Below are 17,017 nucleotides of genomic sequence, written 5' to 3' on the forward strand. Positions count from 1 at the left end.
CCACCTGAGGAAGATCCTTCTCCTACCTGGCTGCCAAGATGTGGAACTCCCTCCCCACCCACCTACGACTGACCCAGGACCACCTCTCCTTCAGGAAGCACCTCAAGACCTGGCTTCTCGAGCAGTAGCAGCCCCCCCCAGCACCTTGAGACCCGCTCGGGTGAGTAGCGCGCTCTACAAATATTCTTGATTGATTGATTGATTCTTTACTGCACATAAATGCATAATTCCATAATGCCCTGTCACTGTATTGCTTGGTTTATGCTTTATAAGTGCATAAGACACACATACATATATACTAGGCCTGGGCTAAAATTTCGTTCCGTTCGCGGAAATTGCGATAATTTGACATTTTCGCATTCCGCGGAAAGCGCGAAAATGTTAAAATTTCCGCATTTTTCTTGATCCGGTCGCATTCTCCATGAGATGTTGTATTGTTTTTAGCCACTTACGCTGTCTCGCGACAGTTCGCGCCCGCCGTGACGTCATGCGTCGCGCGATCACGTCTTTCTTCTCGCGATCATGCACCGCGAGACAACTGAAAACAAGATGGCCGCGCCCGCGAGCCACCACATGGGTAAGTTGGCGAGCCGCAACCATGCAGAAAATCTCGCGAACATGCGGGAAAAAAACTTCCGCATCTTCGCGATATTTCTGCGTGTTTGCGATAATTTTTAACATTTTCGCGATAATTTGCGAAAGTGGATTTCGCAAATTCCGCCCACCCCTAATATATACACATACATTAGGAGACAAACAGGAAAGAATCTCCAGTTTGTTAGCTTAAATTCTGAGGTAAATCCTCAACACTTTCCCAATAAGTAAAAAAGCAAGTCTTGAGGATTGACAATGATCTCACCTTCTCCTATCAAATCAGCTTTGCAAACAACAGCACCAACCTGTGCACCTTGGATTCAAATAGATTCTCCGCCCCTTGAAATCCATTCACAAGGTGGATCTTGTTAGATTCACCTTGTGAATGCCGACTGCAACAACATGGTGAGTGTATATTCACTCGAAAAAGGAAATGTACCAGCTCTGATTGATGCATGACCAATCCCTGAAGCTCTACCTTACCTGCACCTGTCAAACTGTGCCACTCATTTAAAATCTTCTGCTGATCCATAGATAAAGTGTATGAGCTTGACCCAGAATGCCTTCCTAAAGCTTGCCACTTATTTTATCCTTGCCCAAAACCTGAGTTCTGTCACTGCCATGTCCACCTGCCAGCTTAAATTCATGAGACATAAACATAAAGAAAAATAATGTCAAGGTGCTAGGAGCACTACTCTGCAGCTACCAGAAACGTATTGTGAGATTGACATGAAACCATCTCAGACCTATCAGATGTTTTTGTAGGGTCAGGGTCACAAACATCATGCAGGGTCCCTCTCTGGTGCATGAGCATCTCATTAAAAAAGTCAGTGTAACATTTCGTAGCAGCTCCAGCATATCCAGTCCATCTACTAGTGACTGATGTTAGCCACCTGATCCTAAATCTATCGAGAAAGCAGACAAATGTAATGTATAAATGCACTTAGCTGTGGCAGTCGGGGGCTCAGAAAAGAGCAGCTCGAGCGTGAACAGACTCTGCTGATTTCCCCTTGTGCCAGACCTGAACTATTCTAATTAAAGGGGTACATGCCAATGTCATTCAGTGTTTGGCCACAATATTGACAAAAAAATATTGTGATGCAAAATTATAGTGTCAAGAATATTGAATTGAATTGAAGGGGCACTTATAAAGCGCATGGTTACCCTAGAGCATCCCAGCGCTACAGCAATTCTCAGACCAGGTGGACAATTACGGGAACAGGAAAGTTTTTAGACATTTGCGAAATGTCATGTAGTTGGGCTCAGATCTCATGGTCAGTGGGAGGTCATTCCAGAGCTTTGCAGCGTTGTAGCCAAAGCCCCGTCCTCCACTCCGCATACGTTTGACAATAGGAACTAAAGCTAGGTGTTTGTTTTCTGATCTCAAAGATCTGGTTGGGCAGTAATGCTGAATAAGAGCTCGAACAGCTGGGGGTCCCTTGTTCGAAAGTGCCTTGTGAGCAATGCACAAGGCTTTGAACTGGATCCTTTGGGAAACTGGCAGCCAGTGAAGTGCTGTCAGCGATGGTTTGGCAGAGGACCACCTTGGAGACTTGGTAAGAAGTCGTGCTGCGCAGTTCTGAATGACTTGAAGTCTGTTAATGGTAGCCACAGGGGCGCCTAGGTAAAGCACATTCGCGTAGTCTAGGCATGTTAAAATAAGCGCCTGGACCACTGTTTTTCTAACTGTAGGGGGAAGGAAAAGGAGTATCTTCCTTATCATTCTGATCATACCAAAGCAGCTAGCAGCTACCTTATTTGCTTGATTCTTAAAATTCAGCTCATGGTCGATCCAGACTCCAAGGCTCTTGATTTGTGTTTTTGGAATCGGGGGAGGGCCAAGACAGTTCGGCCAACACGGGCCTATTGACGATGGAGGGCAGTTCCCAAGAAACATAAGCTCCGTCTTTTTTCCATTAAGTTTTAAATCCATTTAGAAACTTCTTGTAAGCACATCATGAGGTTGGGAGCAGACTTATTTTCTTGACTGAGAGATACCACTAACTGGGTATCATCTGCATACGTCACAATCTGAATTCCATGTGGAATCACCAATTCAGCGAGAGGACTCATATACACATTAAAAAGGGTGGGACTCAGGGAGGAGCCCTGAGGCACCCCACAACTCAGACGTAATGGTTCAGAAGTCGCATTCCCATCAAAGACCACAAATGATCGGTCCTCCAGATGTGACTGTAACCACTTTAAAGCCAGACCAGTGATTCCGAGGTTTTTGATTCTCTGGATCAAAAGGTGATGGTTCACGGTATCGAAGGCTGCGCTGAGGTCCAATAAAATTAATGCAGCGCAGCCTCCGTTATCTGTGATCCCTCTTAAACTTTCCATCACAACTAACAAAGCAGTTTCGGTACTTTGTTGGGCTCTAAAGCCTGTCTGAGTTGGATGGAAGCAGTTATTAGTTTCTAGGAAGGACGCCATTGTGGTATTAACATATTTCTCTGCAAGCTTACCAATACTTGGCAATAGAGAAATAGGACGATAATTGGACAATGTCTCGGGGTCCAGGTTGGATTTTTTCTGTAAGGCTCTGACCATTGCTTGTTTCCATAGGAGAGGAACAGAGCCAGTTATTAGAGAAGTGTTAATAACTTTGAGAACCGTAGGGGCGATAGTTTGAAAAACTCGTTTTAAGATGGAGAAAGGAGCCACGTCTGACGGAGCTCCAGATTTAACCTGGTTAAAAATAGTCTGAAGAGTAGTTAAATTGATAGGGGGGAAAGAATCAAATTGAGTCGCAGCAGCACGTATATGGGGGATCATTTGTGATTCTGTGTCAGTGGGAAAAGATTGATAAATAGTCTGATTTTTTTTGTTAAAAAATTCAGCGATAAGGTTGCAGTGCAGGGAGCTATCTTTCTCATTATTAGGAGGGGCGGGGGGAGTGAGAAGAGATTTAGTAATTTTAAAAATTTCACGGGGGCTATTTTCAGCTAGAAGAATTTGTTTTTCATAGAAGACTGATTTTGCTAGTTTTATTTCGTTTTTATAGCTTCTAATTGGACTTCTATAGTCCCTTTTCCTCTCAATTGTTGGTGATTTCCTCCAGCCACGCTCTAGCCGCTTGGCGTTTTGTCTAAGGGTACGTAGCTTAGGTGTATACCATAAGTTATGGTGGGCTCCTCTTTTTTTCTGGATGACTTTTTTGGGCAGGACTATGTCCAGTGAGGATTGTAGCCAGTTATTGAGTTGGTCATTAGCAATTACAGGATTAGATTTTAGTCTAGGAACTGTTTCTTCTAGATGCTTTGACCAGGAATCGTATGACAATTTAGCCCAAGGTCGGACTAAGTTAGAAATGTTATTTACCCTAACATCAAGTCCTGGGATTGTCCATGAAAAGGGGATCAATAAATGATCTGACCAAGGAAGGGGAATGGGGTCCGCCCCCATTAGATTAGAGATGTTGGAAAAGATGGAGTCAAGAGTGTGCCCTTTGATGTGAGTAGGGTTGTTGTTCAATTGCTTTAGATTCAGTACTGCAAGACCTTCCGTTATCTCCACCACTAATGGAAGGGGGACTTTATCTAAATGAAGATTAAAATCTCCAAGAATAGTCAAATTAGGGAGTGAACTAGCCAGGCTTACAATCTTGTCAAGAAGGTTTTAACAAAAATCGCCGGCCGGGCCGGGGGGACGGTAAACTAAAATCCCGGAGAATGTGGTCACCTGGGATAAGCTGATCGTAAAAAAGATACTTTCGCAGTTGGATAATGGACTAGATGTGGTGCGACATTTAAAGCTATCTTTATAAATAATCGCTAGTCCTCCTCCTCTGCCTGTAGTTCTATCTAGTCTGGATATAGTGTAACCTGGGGGTAGCGCTTGAACAATCCCTGGGCCTCCCTCTTCGTTCAACCATGTTTCTGTCAAAAAAAGTATGTCAGGTCTTTCCTCCTCTAGTAGTAGGCAGATTTCATTTGCATGTTTGGTAAGGGACCGACAGTTTAGGAGGGACATTATGATCTTGTTCGAGCTAGTCAATACTTCCGGTGCAGCGGGAGGCCCATCAAACTCATATTTGCATGCTGGACATGGATTTAGACTGCGCTCAGAATGCGAGCTATGTACACACTGCAAATATGATGGTCTTAAGGATAACAGCTCTGCGGTAGAATAAATTAGGGGATTGCTAACCGGAGAGGCAGGGGTTATGGCTCCAGGGCCTAGACAGGCGTGGACGGGCGCAGACGGGCTTGCCTTAGGCGAGCCTTCGGCGCGCCAGCGGCGCGGCCGCGTCATCGCTCCTAAAATAGCGGAAGTGCGTGGCGCGTGCGCAGGCAGCAACAACAACTGTAACGCTACCCTTCCTATTTGGGAGCGTGAAGGTGGCGAGTGCTAAGTGCAAATAGCAAGTAAACAACTGACGCTATTAAAATAGTAAAAATTCCCCCCAGGAGCATTGAACACAGCTCCTATGCCCCACAGATAAAATTTTAAACAGTACAAAGTTGATTATGGCATTTGTCGTATACCTGATCTCAAGAATGCTGTTGCGCGGCAGCGACCTCGCTCCTAAAATAGCGGAAGTGCGTGGCGCGTGCGCAGGCAGCAACAACAACTATAACGCTACCCTTCCTATTTGGGAGCGTGAAGGTGGCGAGTGCTAAGTGCAAATAGCAAGTAAACAACTGACGCTATTAAAATAGTAAAAATTCCCCCCAGGAGCATTGAACACAGCTCCTATGCCCCACAGATAAAATTTTAAACAGTACAAAGTTGATTATGGCATTTGTCGTATACCTGATCTCAAGAATATTGTGATGTTTAAATATTATATCCCTGGAGGTGATGCGGCAGTCTTGAGGCCGCAATAGCCAAGCATATTATGAGTTTCCTCTCCGCCATGGTTTTCATGGTGCTTCCTCCTCCATGAAAACTGTGGCAGAGAGAAAACATAGTGGGCCCTTCACGGTCCCCCTGTTGTCTGTGGGCCATGGGGTGCATGCAGAGGGGTACATGTTGTGCTCCCTTGTGTGCATGCACCCCAGTACCTGCACGGCATGGACTGCACCAGTCCATGCCATGCAGGTACTGCCTTTGACGTTCTCATTGCGGTGCCTATGGGAACGCCAAACAACCGCCTGCCACTGACTAAAAAAGTAATAATCTGGCACATGGGTTTAGTGTTGCGGGAACGGGGGGTGGTGTGGCAGTCCCGCTTTCGCACATCCAAGCTCATACACAGGCCCTAAGTGCTCAACACCTTTAAATAATTGTAATAGTAAATATGGACACTTTATTGTCCAACACCTTCCCATAAATTGTTTAGATTAGAGTAGGATTAGTAAATGTTACCCCTTTAGTGTCCAAAACCTACCCCTTAATGGCTTAGATTTGAATAGTAATAGTAAATGTCACACCTTAAGTGCCCCCTTAATGTTTTAGATTGGAGTGGAAATTGTAAATGTCATCAATTTAGAGTTCACAACCTTCTCTAAATGGCTTAGAATGCAGCAAGAATAGTAAATGGGGCAAGTTTATTTCCCAAAATCTTCCCCTGAATAGCTAAAATAGGAGTGGGAATAGTAAATGTCACAACGTTATTCTCCAATATCCTCCCATAAGGGGTTTAGATTGGAGTGGGAATACTAAGTGTGACCACTTTAGTGTCCAATACCTTCCCCTAAATGTTTTAGATTGGAGTGGTAATAGTAATTGTGATCCCTTGAGTGTACACCATAACCCATAAAATGGTTTCAATAGTAGTGGGAGTAGTAAATATAACCTTTTTAGTGTATAACATATTTACTCTAATATTTTTTATATTACAGTGTATTAGATGTATAACTTTAAGTATTGAACGTTTCACATACATCAATAGTAGTGAAATTTTTTAGAAGAACAGTAAATTAGACAATTTTCAACAAATATTTTATTCAGTGTTTTAAATATTTTATTTAATGTATTTTTAAAGTTATTATTATTATTATTATTATTGGAGTTTTATAACGCGCACGGTTACCCTTGAGCATCCCAGCGCCAATCGAAGGACCAACAGAGGCTAACACGTGACACGCTAGTCTGGGAAGAGATAGGTTTTCAGAAGTTTGCGGAAATGCCGAGTACAAATCTCAGCTCGCAAAACAAGTGGAAGCGCGTAAAGTTTATAAACATAAGCTAAAATGTTTTTATTGTTAATTATTTCAATATTTCTTAAATATATGTGTTGTTATACAAAACATGTTATGTGTTTATATGAGACTAGTAGTATATTATATTTGTTATTTTTATACATTTATTGACTTTTTTAAACATATTTTAGAACATTGTTAGATATTTTTAAAACATTTTTAAAGAATTTTTAGTTAAAGTCCAATTATTTTCTGTAGGGAGGTAGTCTTTTTTTGTTTTCATTTAGTGGCAATTCCTTTACTGCTAACTGCACTTTTGTAGTCTATTCCTGTTTTTTTCGTCAGATTTGCTGGTGGGAAGTCACAGCTCCCTTCTACTGGTCATTGGATAAGGTTAAACCTTTTAATAGCTTTTCTAGAGGGTTTTAGGGGCCGGGGATATGGGTAGAACTGGTTAATGGTAGTTATAGTGTTAGTTTTTATTCTGAGGGTTTGTTAGACATAGTTTGTGTTCTATTGTTTAGTAGTGTAAGACCTACTTAGAGTCATGTTATATTAGATGTTGTCATGTTGTTTTGTGTATTTATTACAGTTTTACTGCAATGTTTATGTTGTGTTTGAAAATAGTGTATTGTGTGGTTGGGTTTTCTATCTTTTTTTACAGGTTCACAGATGGGAAGTTATTCTATAGACCTGTGACTTTTTTTTTTTTTGTTTGGATAACATTTTATTGATTTTATCAGTTGCACATACAGGATCATATTTGCATCAGCAGCAACGTAAAACATTTTTCTGAGTAACATATAATGAATTACATTTCTTGGTTCAACACTTCCTGAAGTTCTTTCCGTCGCATTGCCAAATCCACCAACGGGGATGTACATAGGTACCCTCTGTACCCATTCCACGCTTTCCATTTCTTTTCCCACTTCCTAGGGCACCCCAAGGTTATGAAGACTTCCTTTTCAGCTACCATACATCTGTCTAATTCCTGTACCCATATTCGTATGGATGGCAGCCCTGCGGCCCCCCAATGGCGTGCTATTTCCCGCTTAACCAGGGTGAAGCCCAGCGTTACCAACTGCTGCTCTATTTCCGTGAGGTCTGTATCCTCCCATATGTTCAGTAGGCCCACCTGAGGAGTGAGGGTCAGGGTTTTCCCCAGTGCGGTTTGGAGCTTAGTTGTAGCCCCCTCCCAGATCGATCGGATCGCGGGACATTCCCATATTATATGATAGAAAGTGGCCTCCTGGTGACACCCTCGAATACATAGTGAGTCCGCTCTAGCTCCTATACTCGCCAGAACCACCCCCGTGATATCGGCCCTATGCAGAACCTTCAGTTGGATCAGTCGATATCGGAGGGTGATCGCTGCCCCCCTAGGAGACATCAAAGCCTCCCTCCAGTCTTCTTCTTCAATGGGTCCTATGTCGTGTTGCCACTTCTCTCGAAGCGCCTCAAAGGTATCAGGGAGGTTGTTACAAAGCTTTTTGTATGGTAGAGATATGGCCTTCGAGTGCAATTGCCCATCTAATAGTCTGTCCTCTAGGGGTGAGGGGTCAGGGATAACTTGCGGGGTCGTGAATGCTGTTTGAAGGGCATGCCGAATCTGGAGGTAGCGAAATAGTTCACCTTGCGCCATGTGGTAAGTGGTCTTCAGTTCCTCAAAGCTAAGGACGGCTCCTTTCTTTATCAAGTCTCCGACCTTTGAGATGCCGATTAGGTCACACTTGTCGAACCCTGGTTGAAAACATAGCAAACCAAGTCTTTGGGCCTGCCACAGCGGCGTCGCCTTCGTAAGGACGTTTGCCCACCCTAATTGAGAATTCGCTCGGCGCCAGATGTCAATTGTATGGGACATGGGGCCTATATATGCCTGCTTTTTCCCCGTGGAGTAAAGCGCTCCCAGATATCCCGCACGGCCAGTCTGGTATTTATCGAGCCCGAATGCTGGGTCGTCAGGGGTTCGATACAGCCAGTGATTAATCACCACCAACTGTGAGGCCCAATAATACAGCTTCAGGTCTGGCAAGGCTATGCCACCGTCGTACCATCCATTGGTGAGTTTTTTTAGCGATATTCGGGGGGCGCCTCCGTTCCATAGTAGCGAACGAACCTCACCTTCTACCGCTGTAAAATAGGTATCCAGAACCCTATTTGGGCATTTTTGGAGGATATAGAGGAATCGTGGGAGTGCAAGCATCTTAAAAAGGGCGGCTCGACACGCCAGGGAGAGCGGCAGTGTCCGCCAGTGTTCGACGTCGGATCTCAGTCGGGTCAGCGGGGGGAGACCTGTGATTTTTTTTAATTTTTATTTTAAAGGAAATTAATTTGGTTTCTAGTAAACCAATATTTTCCTTTGTTTTTTTGGGGTTTCCTGGACCATTTCTTTTGGTAAAATTTTTGGGGGTTTCAATGGTTCCTTATGAATTTGGAACACTTTAATGGATTTATGTTGGACTTTTTCATTTTTTTGCATTTTTATGAGCTTTTTTGGACTTTACCTTCTTCTTTTTGGTGGATTATATTTTGACAACATGGATATGGATTAAGATCTACCACTGTAAGAACTGTTAAGTTCATTTATGTACTTATTTTTGGGTGGGAAATGTTATATTTTATTATGTATGTGTATTTGCTGTAATTCCAAAGCGTTATTTTACATTTCTATGTGTTGGATATACTTGGCTCCATTTTGTGTTTATTGTTGTTGCTTTGCTATGTGATCTTTCATGTGCTGATTTTGAATTAATTATAAAACATATTTTTATTTATCAGTTTTCTTTTCAATGTTATTTGTATGTTTTTTGACTGATGTAGAAAGCAAAAGGTTAAATATTTATTTTTTAAATCCTTACATTTTGTTGGTTCGTGTTTAGGTGGCTCGGTGTTATATATTAGTGATATTGGTATTGATATACTCCTTTGTTGTTTATAAAGATTATGGGCCCGATTAAAAGTTTGGTGGTCCATTTGACCGCCGAACCTGTGGTGGCCGTCCGTGGATAGCCAGACTGGCGGTGCATCCACCGTATTGCAAGTATGGCTGTTGGACCGCCAATGGGCCGTTGCTACCGCCAGGACCCTTGATCCCGTGGTGGTGGTGCAGTGGTCTGAGGATGAGTAATATGCTGTTGGTGCCGCAGCTGCACCACCGAGCATATAGCACGTTTCCTCACTGCCCTCCTTGTAATGGGGTGAGCCAGTCATGAAAAGGGTGGCGCTGAGGAAACTAAGGGGGCTCCCTGTTGCCTCTGTGCCCAGGGTAAATGCAGAGGGGCACATGTCATGCCCCCTTCTACATTTGCTGTCCCTGTTCCTGTACAGACAGAATTGCACAACATTATGCATTTCTGTCTGTGCAGGAACAAGCAGTGGCGCTCCTATGGCGGTGCCTTTCTAAGGCTCTCCTATGAGCCTTAGAAAGGCACCGCCATGGGACGACCACCGCAGGCCCACCCGTCAGAATTACATCTAGTAATTCGGCAGGCGGACTGACTACGGGTTTGGCAATCTTGGAGTGTGGCGCTGGCATGGCAGCCCGCTACAAGACCACCAAACTCATTGTCTGGCCCTATAACTTTACAATTTATCATTCCATACATCCTAGTAGTTTGTTTTCTCATTTTAGGTTTAACTTGGGTTACTGATTGCTCCATTATTATGTTAGAAGCTATGTTCTTTTTATAGGGTTTCTATGAATTTGTAGAGTGTAGGATCGTTTCTTTGCAGTATGGCGTAGATGGCATTCTGCCATCCTTCTACTGCACTGTTGGTTTTGGCCTCTTGAGCCATGGAGCCGTTGTTGACATTTCACCATGGTGTGTGGAATTTGGGTTAGCGTCTGTGACTGGATTGGTGCAGTTTACCCACCCAAGTATCTTCAAAGTGGTCCTTTGGGGGACTTAGTTTAGGTTTGTTTTATTGGTAAAATGGGCTTTCTATATGTAAGTTTTGGTGGTTAGCTACCTCCGTTACAGGGACATAGGTTAGTGCAATTCATTCTTTTTATTTCAATGGAAAATCGCTGTTTGTTATATAGTCTACACTTAGTGCACTTTGTTAGAAATGTCTCCAAATTATTTGATTAAAGTGGTAGTAACAGCCTTGAGTGGCTGTAGGTGGGTACAGTTTAAGGGCCTTATTATGACTTTGGTGGTCCTCCAGCAGTCCCGCCACTACGCCGTCCACTGGAGGACCGCCAAGGCAGTGGAGGCCCACCCGCTTGATCACAATTGTAATCCATGGCAGCCGGAGGGTGCAGCGGCGGTCTGACGGCGGCGGGCTGTTAGACTCATAGAAGAGCCTAACATGCAGCCCACCACAGTGACAGCGCCACCTGCATGTTCCTGCACACTGTGGCATGCATGCCACACCATGCAGAAACAGGGTTGCAATTCCAGGGGGCACAACATGTGCCCCCCTGCATGCAACCCCAGGCCCAGGAGCAGCAAAAGGGCACTGTTAGGGCCCCCTTACTTGCCTCTCCACCACCGTTTCCATGACAGGCTCACCACCATGACAAGGGCAATGGACAGGCAACTCAGAATATGCCCTGCGGTGCTGCAGTGGTACTGCCAGCATATCCCTGATCCTGATCACTGTGTGACCATCGTGGGATCCTGGATTCCGGTGGACCTAGCGGTCCTGTGGTGGTCCGACCACCACACTCGTAATACTGCAGCCGGGCCCACAGTGTGATGGTGATCGTACTGCCACCGCGAGTACGGTGGCCCTATGGACCGTCGTACCCATAATAATGCCCTAAGTTTTGTCTGTATCATGACTTGTTCAATGGCAAGGAAATTATTATTTTGTGTGGGGAATAGTTGTTTGTTTTAATTGTGATGTGGTATAGTAGTTCATACAATTGGCCTCATTACTATGTTGGTCGGAAAGCATTCTAACCGACTCCTTGTCGGAATAATTTCTGACCGTCTCGGGTTTGGGGAGTCCAACCGACCGATTATGATGTTTCCAAACACTGTTCGGTCGGACTCCCATTGACTTCAATGAGAGCCTGTGTTCCGACCGACAACACAGGATCCCATTGAAAAAACGGGTGGTTGCAGAAAACCTTGCATCTTGTGGTGGGCACCCCATGGTGCCTGGCACACTGTGTATGGTTTGAAAAAGGGATCCCCTGGGTACCCCTATGGGCCCCAACCAGAGGCCTCCGCCCCCAAAGTCAGTTTCTGACAGTTGTTTCATGTCGGACAGACTGATTCGGTTGGAAATGTGGTCCATAGACCTGAACGATTCGGCTCCGACCAACTTGGAGTCTCCGAATGCCGGGCGGAACCGAGTCTGAAAGACCAAATGGTTACCTTTCCATCATAAAACACTGGTTATGAAAATCCGACTGCCCTTTAGAGCCTTTCCGACCGACATCGTAATCAGCCCCTAAGTGGTACTTTGTATATTAAGTAGCAAGGCGTATATGAAGGGTATAGTATTATTCTAATATTTACCATGTACAGTGTCTATCTGAGTGAATTGTTTGGGGCACATTTTGAATGTTCCGTCCATAATCCATGTTTGACATTGACTTAGTCTTAATAAATCTGCTGTAGCAAACATAATAATGCATTTATCATTATTTAGCTTTAATGTTGGAGGAAGGGTTCATCATTATGTGTGGTGGTTAAGTCTTCAGGAATTTGTCTGTCTTTAGGGGCAGCAGTAATATTACTGGTGGCTTTCTTACTTCATGCTAATAAGTGTTTTAAAGTGGGTATAGCTGACCTGTGAGGTGTTCAGGTACTTTAGGGAGTACATCTTTTAGAATTTTACTAGTGGGCTCTTGGGAACTACTGCTTGCCCCTTTTAAATCTTGAAACACATCTCTTATTTTAATTTCAGTGCCACTTGGCGGATGGTAGTGTTCTCTCATGTTCTCTTATGTTAATAACATCATTCTTTATAGTAGCGCTCCCATAATATGCATTGCAGTAGTATTTTGTACATTTTCAATTATCATTCTATGTGCTTTTGCTTTCTTGGCTGTAAGTGTAGTCCATGTGTGAGAGTAAATATTTGTCTTTCTGTGAGGTGATATACCTTGCTCTTTCTGCCATTTTGTCTGAAAATAGCTTAATAATATAATTAAATAAATTGTAGTACTTTTTCCTTGCGAATGTACATAACATATTACAATTGTTTTGCACTTAATACTTACATATGTGTTGCTGTTTATAATTGCCAATCTGCTTTTTCAGTTTTCCAGTGAAGATGTTCGAATGTTGATCAGGTGGTTTATTTTCTGTTGAGGGAAAAAGATGCATTAGTTATATTTTAAGTGTTTACTTGTGAGTAGTTCGTAGGGATTGAGGGCATTTAGTTGTAGTTTTGATGTTTAAGGTTTAGCTGCTATTTATAAATGATTTGATTTTAGAAACTTTTGATGTATCTTTTTACAGGTGTTGGATCGTCGAATTTTATTGGTGGGTCTGTAGGTTTTAGATGGTGTTGTCCTTTTTTGGGAAACAACCTTAACAACGCAGTCATTACATTGCACTACCTTTACAACGCAGTCATTACAATGCAACATCCTTTACATCGCATGCCATTACAACGCAGCCATTACATTGCATGTCATTATAACGCATGTCATTACAACGCATGCCATTACAACGCAATATAAAGTAGGTAATGGGGAATAGTAATTTTTACCCCTCCTCTATCCAACACTTAACCTACTGTTGCACTACCTGGAGTGGGAATAGTAATTTTTACCCCTACACTATCCAACACTTACCCTACTGTTGCACTCACTGAAGTGGGAATAGTAATATTTACCCCTACACTATCCAACACTTGCCCTACTGTTGCCCTAAAAGTAATATGCGTCTTGCAGTTATGCGTTGTAATGGTATGCGTTGTAATGGAATGCGTTGTGAATGTAGTTTCTAAAATGCGTTGTGATGGCATGCGATGTAAAATCATGCGTTGTAATGGATGTTGCGATGTAAAAAATGTGCTGTAAAGGCATGCGTTGTAAATGTTTGCGTTGTATCGTCATACATCCTCCTTTTTTAGGTGCCTAAGGTTTGGAAGATAAACAAAAAAAGAAAGCTTGGTTAGTAATTTGTATTTTTGCATTTCGTAAATAAGTTACATTCAACTATGTTAAAATATATGTTTAACTGACTTGTGAAGGTAGTTTTTCTTTTTTTGTTGGCAATCTGGCAGTGTTGTTGTCTTGCAGCTTAGTGTTTTTGTTGAGGTAAGTGTTGACATTTTCTGCTCCTTTTTTTATGTATTTTTAATTAATTTCCTATTTTTAATGGCTAGTTTCTTTTAAGGTTGTTTTTAATAATTAGTGTTTGTATAGTTACATTTTTTGTCCAGCTATCCTCTTTTATGATGGATGCTTATTAGGGTTTCTGTTGTAATGCGAAATTCATATTTCAGATTTTTTTTGTTGCTATTTTGAATGTATTTTTATATGTTTCATTTATTGTTTGTTTTTTATATCACATTAAGGGGCTGATTACAATGTTGGGCGGAAAGCCTCCCCCCGGCAGTCGAAATCTTGCCGACCACGTCGGTGCCCTTCCGACTGACTTGGTTGGTTTACAGTCTGACCGCCTGATTACGCTGTTCATGATCAGAACATAAACCAGCTGGTCATTCCGACTCGTTTCTGAGCGACTCGCTGAGTATTCCTGTTGGTAGGAACTGTATCGTAACACCCTATGGGCGACCTTGCGGCCGTTGGGATTATGATGTTGCTTTCCAACAGCCTTTCTGCGTCAGCGTGTCCAACACGGAAAGGTTGTCGGAAAGTGACTTTGGGGGGACCTGGTAGGGCCCCCAGACCCTCACTGCCTACGGTTACTGTCTGAGGAGGTTTAAGTACCCCCCTATAAAACCCTGCACTGTGTGGCAGGCACCATGGGGTGCCTGTAACAGGGTGCAGGGTATTCCACACACATCCCTATTTCTCCATAGAAGCCTGTGTTACAGCCGGTTCTCAGGAGTAACAAGAGCTTCCATAAGAAGCAATGGGAATCCAACCGAACAGTACTCAGTCTTATCGTAATCTGGCGGTCGGAACTGCCGACCTCATCGCAATGAGCCCCTAATTGTAGAAAGTATCTTTTGTTTGTTAATCAATTCATGTTTTGAAATGTATTATAATTCTTTTAGCTGTTTAAAGTTTCTTTTATTTTTAGAAAATTTAAATAATGTTGTTAGACTATTGATTTATGTAAAGTTTAACTTTATTTGAAGTTTAAAATGAAATAGAGTTTATATATCATTTTATAAGATTTGGCTCAATTTGTTGTGATAGTGTATTCGATATTGTGTTTTTTGACATTCTTGACTTTTTATATATTTATTGATAGATAACAATATTTTTGTTTACTATATATATATGTGGTTTTGAAATTAAGAGAAATAGATACTTTGAACGATGATATTTTTGTCATCGGTGTTTTTTATTATTAATTAAGTATCGGATGGCGATATTTTTGCAAACGATATTTCTTTCCGATATTTTTGTGATTTGATATTGGTATCACTTATATTATGACATCGATCCTGTTATTCAGTTTAAAGAAGATTAGGCTCCTCAAAACACAAAGTGGCACATTGTTATTTCACTGCCCTGTCATTCCCTTTGGATGATCTGAATCTAGATGGGTGAAAAAGTAATATGATAAAAGTATCATTTTCACGATAAAACCTGGACTGTAAAAAGGGGTTTAGGGAATTAATCAATCAATCAATCAATCAATCAATCAATCAATCAAAGAGCATTTGTAAAAAACAACACTATCACCCCTAGGGGTATCTGGGAGCCGTCTCTCTGTCGAACACCCAGCTCTTGAGTTTCTTTCTGAAGTCTGCCAGCAAAGGGGCTGTATAGAGCTGGAGGGGAAGGTCGTTCCAGGTCTTGGCAGCAATGTAGAAGAAGGAGCGGCTACCGCTGTGGCTGCGCGAATGCGGAAAGTGTCTAGTTCAGTCAGTGGTTGAGTCAGGCAGGTCCTAGGTCGCGGAGGGCTTTGTAGGAGTGCATGAGGATCTTAAACTGGCCTCTTTTCTGGATGGGGTGCCAGTGGAGGTCTCTCAGGTGGGAGGGTGATGAGTTTTCGTTTGGGGAGGTCCAGAATGAGTCTGGCTTCAGTGTTCTGTGTGGACTGGAGTCTTCTGAGGAGCTCTGTGGAGATGCCGGCATAGAGGGTGTTGCCGTAGTCAAGGTGGCTAGTGATGAGGACGTTGGTGACAGTCTTTTTGGTGTTTGTTAGAACCCATCTGAAGAATCTGTGGAACATGCAAAGTGTTTGGAAGTAGGAAGAGGCAACTGCGTTAACTAGTTGTTTCATGGTCAGTTGGCTGTTGAGGTTGATGCCGAGATTGCATGCGTGTGTGGTCGGTCGTGTGAGTCCGAGTTCTGCAGGCCACCTGCTGTGGTCCCAGTCAGAGGTGTTCTTCCCGAAGATCAGCACTTAAATTTTGTCAGTGTTGATTTGGAGGCAGTTGTCTCGCATCCATTCGGCTATGTTGGTCATGGCATCGCATAAGTTGGTTTTGGCATTGGAGGGTTCCTCGGGGAGTGAGAGGATCAGTTGAGTGTCATCTGCATAGGAGATTATGTTGAGTCGGTGGGATCTGATGATCATTGCAAGGGGGTAATGTAGATGTTGAACAGAGTGGGGCAGAGAGATGATCCTTGTGGTATGCCGCACATGATGTCTTTGGGTGCAGATGTGAAGGGAGGCAGTCAGATGCTCTGTGTGCGTCATGTGAGGAAGGAGGCGACACACTTGAAGGCGTCTTGCTGTATGCTTATGTTGTGGAGTCTGTTGATGAGGGTGTTGTGGGAGACTGTGTTGAATGCTGCTGAGAGGTCTAAGAGGATCAGGGTCACGGTTTCTCTACAGTTAAAGAGTGTTCTGATGTTGTCAGTGGCGTTGATCTGCATGGTCCCAGTGAGGTGGTTGCCATGGAATTCTGATTGAGAGGTGTCCAGTAGGTGGTTTTGTTCCAGGAATTCAGTGAGATGCTGGTTGATGGCTTTCTCAAGAACGTTGGCAGGGTAGGGGAGCAGGGAGATAGAACAATAATTTTGATATTGAATGGGTCAGCTGAGGCTTTCTCTAGGAGGGGTCTGATGTTTGTTTGTTCTCATCTGTCCAGGAAGGTTGCAGTGGAGGTGGAGGTGCTGAGGATGCTGGTGAGTTGTCTGCTGATACGGGTTGTTGCAAGGTTGTAGAGGTGGTGGGGGCACAGGTTGGTGGGCACCCTGGAGGGGATGGAGGACATGATGGCTGAGGTAGTGAGGGCGGTGAGTGGTGACCAGGTGGTGATGGTTGGTCTGGTGT

The 17,017-nt window shown here is 43.3% G+C and overlaps 1 long non-coding RNA gene across 1 annotated transcript in view; it reads right to left on the minus strand.

Annotated features, from left to right (window-relative positions):
* LOC146863829 (uncharacterized) overlaps positions 1-17,017 on the minus strand; it is a 49,957-nt gene that overhangs the window by 9,088 nt on the left and 23,852 nt on the right. Inside the window, exon 4 of the long non-coding RNA XR_014976570.1 lies at positions 12,865-12,948. This is a non-coding gene — a long non-coding RNA (uncharacterized LOC146863829). The remainder of the gene's footprint in view (positions 1-12,864; positions 12,949-17,017) is intronic.

The sequence above is a fragment of the Triturus cristatus genome, chromosome 2_1 (genome assembly GCF_964204655.1).
Source record: "Triturus cristatus chromosome 2_1, aTriCri1.1, whole genome shotgun sequence".
Taxonomy (NCBI): Eukaryota; Metazoa; Chordata; class Amphibia; order Caudata; family Salamandridae; genus Triturus; species Triturus cristatus.